The sequence below is a fragment of the Saccostrea cucullata genome, unplaced genomic scaffold (genome assembly GCF_032062105.1).
Source record: "Saccostrea cucullata isolate Sc308-1 unplaced genomic scaffold, CSIRO_AGI_Scuc_v1 ctg1130, whole genome shotgun sequence".
Lineage (NCBI taxonomy): Eukaryota > Metazoa > Mollusca > Bivalvia > Ostreida > Ostreidae > Saccostrea > Saccostrea cuccullata.
The window spans coordinates 507,702-517,609 of NW_026937409.1; positions in this window are offsets into that span (position 1 = coordinate 507,702).

Below are 9,908 nucleotides of genomic sequence, written 5' to 3' on the forward strand. Positions count from 1 at the left end.
CCAATTTAAGGGTTTCCTTTATTCCTATAATAGATAATACATTTATTTGAAAAGAATGTCGTGCATATTTAAGTTTTACAGTAACTCCAACATTAATGGCACACAGAGTAACGTTCCCAAAATATCTTAATCCTTTTACTCTACAAAACAATTTCAGTGTGAACTCGTTCATAACATATATAGAACGATTCCTATACTTTTGGAAAGTAAATATGTCTGAACTATGCATGCTCGAAGAGCTTTAAATCTTACAAAGGAGAACATGAATCAAAAGTACTGTTTCTACAAATGTATTAATTTTGCAGTACATCAAGGACTGCGTACAATGATCAGATCAAATTTGGTTCCGATATATTTTTTAGGTTAAAATCTTAGGGCAAAAATGTATGGCATTAGACATATTTACTTGCCTTTTAATATTGTTTCCATGTCATCTGGATGATCTAAATATTTTGGGTCAATAAGAGGCGGATCTAACACATCTCTGCTCTTCAGTTTTATTAATCCTCTACTTTTGGGATGGAGAAGAAAATTGCCTATCATGAATGTCCGTAGGTTGTTGCTGTTGAGTTTTATGAATCTCTGTTCAATACCTTGTTTCATCTAAATAAAAAGGAAACTTTTGATAAAATATATATCAGTGTATATTATATTTTCCAACAGCACGATTTAAAAAGTTCTATCTTTTCAGGCAAAGTAGAATGAGGAAAACACGAAAAAATAATTTTAAGAGTTATTTACATCCGTTTTGCATCAAAATTACCTGTTTGTCTTAAGGATCATCGAAATGCTGATAAAAGACATAACTCTTAAAGACATAAATGTCTATTATTCCTTTATAAAGTCAAGTTGAAGTATAAATTTTGTCCAGTTTAGCCCAGCAAGCTATGCAATAATTGTTTGTATTTTACCTATCAGATACATTTCTCGAGGAAAATCATAAGATTATATGAGTGAGCTAAGGGTTTATGAATATTTAGGATTGTACGAGTTATCATCCGTTAAACTTGAACTTATATCTTGAAGATTACTTTTGTCAATACTTTACTTTGTGAACTAAGCATAATTCCAGACTACATATACAGGTAGTTACAAATACTAGTATGAGGCCTTAAGTAACTTACTTTAGGCATCACTTTTTCTTTCATATCATCATTTTTTTTCATATTCCCGGTGCATTGTTACTCAGGTAAGGTTAATAACTCACAAAGGTTTATTGAAACTCAAATAAGGGAAACAACTCGCACAGGAATAATAAATTTTTATGTCTTCATTTTGAATTGTGAAGCTAACAGACTATTTATGTCAAGTTTTGTTCTGCAAGGTATGCTTTGCCTCTGCAATTCTTGACGCAGCTGAGGAAGAACCAGTTACATGTAGGAATAATTTTACATATCTTACCTCTGGAACCAAATTAAAGGTGTTTATTAACTCGTCTATGCCAGAGATATCTGTTGTTGATATTCCATGAAGTGATAATTGTATCTCAGGAGGGACAGCACTGTCGTCTTCCAGGAAACTTCCCGCCTCATAATGGGTTTTGCTAAGAGGCCCTAGATGTATGTCATTTCGTATTTACGCCAAAAGGTTTTGAAGTAAAATGTAAATCAAAACAAAAGATGAAACCTGGAGAAATCATTACTTTAAGATTATAAAAACTAGGAACTTGAGCTTAAAGCGTGTGTTTGAGTGTGTGCAATGCATGTAAGGGGATTGGGCGGTCGAGACCCTCCTCCCCGAAAATTGACGAGTCATTAGATTTCTTTGTTAAATAACCTTGGGAACCCCTCCACCCCACACACCCATCCCTAAGAGAACACGTACTCTACTCAAAATATGCATGTAAAAATATGAAATTGAGGAGTAACCCTGACTAAAAAGTCTACATTTATTTTACACCCCCTACCCAATCAAATATTTTTCAGATTGGAAGTCCAGTTGTCTGGTGTATTTTTTTTTTGCTTGTCTGACATTTGTTAATCGTTAGTGTTGATATAATGGACCACCCCCTCCACCAGAAAAAAAATCCTGAAACCGTGCCTGGTGTGTGAGTTTGTGGAAGGACGGGAAGGGGTTTAGGATGAAGTTTATACAGACCTGACTTGAAAACTGCATATCTTAGGGTTTGAAGTAGAGACAAGGGAAGAACCGTTGATTTCGTTGAGTTGTCATAAAAGTAAAGAATCGAGAAAATGTGATCCTGCAGGTTTTGGCCAACTGGGAGGTCCTTTAAAACTGGAATCTGTGAAAAAAGGTTAAATTTAGCGATAAATATATTATTTCTGTTATTCTAGTTTTAACATAATTTCAATTTTTAAGAAACCTTTTTTTGTCCATTAAGAGCAAAGTGATATCTAAAAATTTCAGTGCACTATTATTTTGTTAAAGGTTTACATGTTAACCAATCTTAGTATTGAAAATCAATGCTTTTCAATCTAGAATCCTCTGAAATAAAACTTGTATTAAAATGAACGTCATTTGTTGTAATCCATCCCACTCTCTCTCTCTCATTCTTTCTCTCTCAATAACCTCACCCCTAGAGAATCCAGATGTTCTTTCGGACCAATTCCAGATAACATTAAAATCTGAGGAGAGTTAATGGCACCAGCAGAAACAATCACTTCTCTTCTTGCTCTGATCACGTGATTAATGTTATCCCTTAATAAAGAAATACCTACTGCCTTCTTGTCTTCCATTAAAATCTGAAATAGATTAATGAACTTCAAGGATGAAACCATTGTAATCTATATGCAAGATCTTGTAATTACAAGTAATATGCAATACCGGTATATTTTTATGGATTATAAATCACAAGATTATATCGAATTTTGAATATCGAGGTGTCGCGAATATAAAGTGATCTAAAGTAAGTTAATTTATTTGCAAACAATTATTTTTTGTGTGTGCAAATATTTACTTTTTGATTTCAAAGAACCTTGAATCAAATTATGGTACATGTACATCAAGCAAAAATTGCCACACAAAAAGATTTCAATTTCAGTCTTTGACTTTAATTAAATACAGAAGCATCGGGCTCCAAAATTCCTGCCTAGTGAATCATAACTGCAAATATTTCGTTCACATATGTGAAATATATGGAGATAACGAACAGTATTCAAGCCCAAAGCCAAATAAACAATACAAAATAAGAGCAGAGCAAACACGGACCTCCGAAACATCAGAGTTTGGATCAGGTGCCATGGAGGAGTGAATATCCCCTGCCGACCGGTCAAACCCGCCGAGTGCTCCTTGTCATGATTGGGAAATAACGGAGATATAAATATCTAAAATTTACCTTTGTGACGTGTGAATTGATAGAGACATGAAGGTTAGAGCGATGCATGACGGGTCTGAGAAACGCTTTAGCTGTGCTCCATCTCTCACCATTCCTGACTGTTTCCTGACCGTAATAAAATCCTGGATAAAAATAATACTTTCAAGTTTAAACAAAAAATCACTTTTCTTTGGAAAAGTAAATCATACATATAGATGAAAAAATAATACTTTCAAGGTTAATGAAATTGCCTTTTTCCTTAGAACTGTGAATCAGACAAAACCATATGATACTCTTATTGTAATACTTAAAACTATTGATTTTTATAAAATTTCCGTGTAATTTTCGGATACCCCTCTGTGATTTTCCATTGCAGTCTGTCAATGGATATCCCAACTCTCTCATCGCTCTCTCGAACACGTCAACAAGGGGCGTGGTCGATCCGTCAGTCACGGTAAGGTAACCCTCTTTGCCATGGTATTCTGTGAAATATTTGCTAGTTTTGCTTTCTAACATTTCTACTCTGAATAAAATTATTTTTCTGGATTTCAGTTTTAATGTTTCTCATTAATACACAACAAGATTGCCACTTTTCCTAAGGACTAAGAATAAAGTTAAAATTTGTGAAAGTGAAAGGATGTGTCAATCAAACCCGCCAAAAAATTAAAAGTTTTAATAACTTTTAAATGAAATAAGATTTTCAATTAATTTTTGTGTGAAATGCTATAAAAATATATAATTCGTGATATTATACAGAGAAAATTAACTTCAAATCTGTGTCCAAGTACCTTTAACGTTAATAAAAGATATGCAGTCTTTATGCTTTGTTCATAAGGTGTTATTTTTAAATCTAGCTTAATGTTTTGCCAAAGGTCAAGATGTCCAAAACTTCATTTTTACAATAGCGCCAAAATGTGAGGTATAAAGTTAAAACTTTTACAGTTTATGAATATATCATTGATTAACAGATAGAAAGTATCACTTGAAAAAAATATTTAAGAAATATGCGTAATATGCAAAAATTTACATATTTTATAGTAAAAATCTACCTGCTTTATACTGTACTTTTAGTGAAAACCATCATTGCAGAAATAATAATATAATGTTTATCAATAAATGGGAAGTTGGTAATGAATGGTCTCTGAAAAGCTGTTATTTAAAGCATCAAAAGTATAGCAACAGAACCCTTATAAAATCTGCCATTTGCAATGTACTCTTAGTTTTTTATCTTAACATTTGTATCGAAGTGCAACCTGCCCTTTATCGATAAGCATAATACATGTACATACTGTTTCTGCAATGATGACTTTCACTTAAAGTACGTAATTAATTAGGTGTATTTAAAATATATATATATGCATTTTTAAAAAGAATTTTTTTCGATATGTATTGTTTTCAAAATTTGATCAAGTGATACTTACAATCTGTTAATCAATGATATATTTATAAATTGTAAAATGTCTTAACTTTATAAACCACATAGTTTTAATTGGAAATGTGGTAAAAAATAAATTTTTGGACATGTTGACCTTTGGCAAAACCTTAAGCTTTCACGGTCCAACATGTACAGTAAGTAAAAATAAGAATTTTATTATTGATTTGTTTACTTTTTATTGGAATTCTTAGAATACTGAAAAACTATGACTGTTACAAGCGTTACTTTGTAAGTACATGTACTCATCAAATTTCCACATTTACAATACTTTTATTTTTTGAGTTAAAAAGCAATAATACAATCCCTATTCTATATCAATGATTATTTTGAAATAAGGTTTGGAATGATATTAAAATAAAATCCAACTGTGGTAAAAATAAATTTTTGGCATAATACACATAGATACCTTTATATGATACTTCAATGTAAACGGCAACAAAATGTAAAAGTAATAAAAACTACTCTAAAGTAAACAATAATGATTTAATTAATAAATTATATGGAACATAGCTATTAAAAAATAATAAACTAAAATTAGCACAGCTTACCAGAATCATTCAGAGCGAGAATTTGGTTATCCTCAGATTTTATGAAATAGGGCAGGACAGCCTTAAAGTCCCAGCCCTCACACCCTTCCCTGGCCCAGCTGTCATAGTCGTGCTTACTCCCCCGGATGTAGTGCATAATATTCAGGGAACTCGAACCCCCGAGAACTTTTCCTCTTGGCCAAGCACTTCTCTAGAATGAATAGAAATACTTCTGCATATTTTATATCTCTCTCTCTTTTCTGTCCTTTTCCCTCACAAATGATTAAATATATATGAGCCATCGAATCATGAAAATAAAAAAATCAAAAGATTAAATATAAAGCATTCTTTTTAATCTTTACTAAATTAAGTCCGAAGATTAAATTTGATACTTGGTCTTTCAGTCCTAAACATGCATGCTTCTGAGGAACGGTCCTAAAGGCCCAATCTTCTTTCGTATTTTGCAGACCTAAAGCTGCAATTGGGACCTGAATCATCGAGTTATCATCTTCGGATCCCCCAGCTTCTACGATGAGTACCGTGGATTCGGGATCTTCCGAAAGTCTGTTGGCAAGCACGCATCCTGCCGATCCAGCACCGACTTTGGACAATTAAGAAAAATATGTAAATACTTGGTTGAAATTGAAAGCTTTTTAAAAATAAAAATACATTGAATAGACTAGAAAATATAATATACATGAAATGTATGGAGACAACGAACAGTATTCAGGCTCAAAAGTCCAGAAAACATTTTATACAAAATAGGAGCAGATGAAATATGGACCTTAAAAACATTAGAGGTGGGATCAGGTGGCATGGAGGAGTGAGTATCCCCTACAGACTGGTCACACCCGCTGTGTGCTCTTAGCCATGACCGGGAAATAACGGAAAAATCTGTAGTTATATATACATCCTTCAATTCAGATGAATAGTATTTAGTCTTTCGGTGTATCTTTTGAAAACTTACAGTATAAAATATGCATAGAAATTTTATTCTCAAATTCCTTTATATAGCAAAATATATATGCTATGTGGCAACGAACTTTAAAAAAAATACGCACTTTGAAAATTTTTTTTCAAAGTGCGTTAAAATTGGGACAAAATTAACACACTTTGAAAAAAAATGTCAAAGCGCGTTAAATTTGTGACACACTCAACGCACTTTGAAAAAATTTTTCAAAGTGCGTTAAGAGTGTACATCAACATTTTAACCATGTGGACATTTAACGCACTTTGAAAAAAATATGTATAAAACAAAAATTCTAGTCTTAGATTTTAGTAATTGAGAGAATCAATTTGTAATTATTATATCTTTCGAAAAACGTTTTAATTTACATGTATTGATTAACCCTCATCGAGAACAAGGAGAAGATGAGTTTATAGAAGGCCTCTCAGACCATCTCTGTTTTACTTAGGTAGCAAACCCACAGGTAAGCCCCAATTTTTAATTCCTATATTATGTATATCTTCGCAAAACATTTGTGTGACTAACCCCCCCCCCCCACGCACGGTACTGATGCCTATGCTACACCCAGATATTATGTATTTGCATAACTGGTGTGACGTTGAAAACTTTCAATAAAGTTAAGTTTACATTAAATGCATGCAAACTGGAAAAAATTAAGTACAGTTAAACATTGAAGAGAGAAAGAATTTTCAATGTATGGAAAAATCAAAATCGCTCATTTTCACATCCTGAAGTGACCTCACCACCGTAAAGTTATCCAACAGGTCAATTACTTATCCTACCTAAGATTTGCAAGAATATTGACCAAGCCATACAAATTTCTTCAAAGTGCGTTAAAATAGTCGATATCAAATTCTTTGAAAAGAAATTTTATTTTTTCAAAGTGCGTTGATTTGGTCCAAAATTTAACGCACTTTGAAAAAATTTTTCAAAGTGCGTAATTTTTCAAAGTGGTTGTAACAATGCTATTAAAACCATTCGCTTAAACTGTCTTTGCTAAAAAACATTGACATCATGGACGTTTCAACAATTTCAAATTTGGGTTTTTCATAGGCATAGGCACCGCTCTGACGTCAAAGGTTTAATTTAAAAAAAAATCCTTACCTATAACGAAGTCGTAGGATTCGTTAAAAGATACCCGTACCAGATGATTATCATTCTCGATGTATTTGAAAATAAAATACACAAGTACAGCAAATAAAACGATACCAATCGCTACAAACTTTCCCATTCCTTTACGAGCTGTGTGAAGAAGTACAATAGTTTAACATTGTTTGATCAAAATGTTACTGACTTTTATCAGTTCCTGTTTAATTTGCTAAATTTAATTTTATTTGTATGCAATCAAAGCGGAACAATAGCTGTGTAAATACGCACGCTGCACATAGTTGCACATGTACAGTGTATAATAAATTTGATATGTTAAAAGCAATTCTCCTTAGTTGCGTAAGTATCCGTTTACAAATTATAGAGTTCAACGTTTAGTACAAGTATTTCAGCTGAATCATATATATGTTTGTAAGAAATTTACAAGAGAACTTTTTTTTAATAAATCAAATTAAATTCTCAATAGTATTAAACTTTTTTTGATACAAAAAAGTGAAATATTTAGTATTTTTCTCGGAAGATGTATTTTAATACCATGTACAATTTTTAACCACATTTTGTCACCGGGAAGATTGATTGATTGAGTGTATGTTGTTTTACGCCCCTTTCGAGAATTTTTTACTCATATAATATTAGAGACGTTACCTATAAATCATACTGTCGAAGAGCTTTAATATTTTTTGTTTGGGCTCAGGTTCTGGCGTTATATTTGAATATAATATTCAAATGCCTGTTGCATGCATAAATCAAAAGTTCGTATTTTTTACTCTATTTTCACCATACGCTTTTATTTAATGATTCTTTTACATATACGCAAAGAATCTGTGCATCAAATACACCAAAACTGAAAATTTCACAAAATAATTGCTGCCAAACGTTTATATCAGCCTGTAAAGTTGCCTTCCTCTCAGACCTGGATTAATGCATACTTCTGCAGGATTGCAATGCAGTATGTAGTCTTGTGATTATTTTAAGGAGATTGGTTACTAGTAATTTAATAAACACACACCTTAATTTACACAGGAGCCTTACTTGCCAGCGGGCACGAAGAGGACAGGTGAGGTGAGGTCAATTTACAGAATTTATGAAAACTTTAAAATTGCTTAGTACATATACATGAAATCACTGTTTTCTGTTATGTCGGGCCTCTAGGAAGCAATTTCAGTTCGGGGGGGGGGGGGGGCACAGCCATATAATTTCAGTTGGGGTCACTCCTAACAACAAAAATCCTTGACAAGCAAACAAGGGGGTCATCAGACGTTTTTATTTAGGGGACACGAGCATATACGGTGGCATTGCATTCTATAGTATACTATATATCGGTAAAATTGGCGGGGTCAAGTGACAAGACATGGCGTAGGACGCATTTTTACGAGTACTGCTGAGTGGAACTAGTATAGTGCAGATCGTTATATATCAGTGTTTATTTACAAAAGCTGGTGGTTGGAGTGGACAATGCACGGTGAGTCGTCAGTGACTTATTTTGCAATTTGATATAGAATTATTTTGCAATTTGATATAGAATTCCTAGTGTATTCTTTTTGACTTCGCCGTGAGCCAAGTAGTGTTCACGCAAGCATGGCCAGTAATGTCACTAGCCCCTCGACAACACCACCACCTAGTGGTAAAGACAATGGTAAAGACAATAAAAAGAAAAAAATTCATTCAACTGAACATAAAATCAGCATCTACTTCTGTTAAAAACACTGTAGTGTCTGATAAACAAGAGGCCCATGGGCCTTATAGGTCACCTGAGAATCATGCAACAACTTTCAAATGATAGAATTTGGATCATGTTTTGAGGTAGATGCTATGGCATTCACAATTTTGAAAGAGGCTGGCACCATTGCTAATCGTAACTGTGAACTTAGCAATTGCTTCGTTTTGTTACTTAAGGACGTTCGATCCTGAGATTTTGAGCATATTTTGGTCAGGTCCTTTATTTATAAAATTCTGCATCATTTTTAAGTTCTAACATTAAATCTGAATTCTACAGTGCAAATTTAACTATATACAATGAAAAAACCGTGATTAAATTCCCTTCAAAAAGAATTAAGCTAGGGACTATATTTTGTGGCGGAAGGTTTTTTTAGACGAAAATGATCAGTTTTTTTCCATTTTGAACTATAACAGTACTGTTAATTTTGGATTCCTATTTTCCCATCCTGGTTGCACACAAAGCTGTTTTTTGCAGTGAAATATGTTATACTGGTTCTGAAATATCTATTAAATTATTTCTTATGAATTCTATCAACAAAGTGTGAAAAATATAGTAAATATATTTTGAAAATCCGGGTGAAAATTGAGTCAATTTTAACGTAAAATTGACACTTTTTTTTAGTAATATCTGAAAATTTACATCATATACCCCAACTTTTAATGTTCTTTTCTAAATATTCAAGATAAATTTGACCTATTTGCTTAATTTCAGAAAAAGTTTAAGACTTTTAAATAATTTTTTACTTATTAAATTTTCAATGCCAGAAAAATCACATTTTATTAGTGCAGAAAGGTCAAATAAATGATTATGCTGAGCAATTTGAAACTTTTTCTTAGTCACAATTTTTAATTGTCTTTTTTTAATCAAACTTAGTGTTC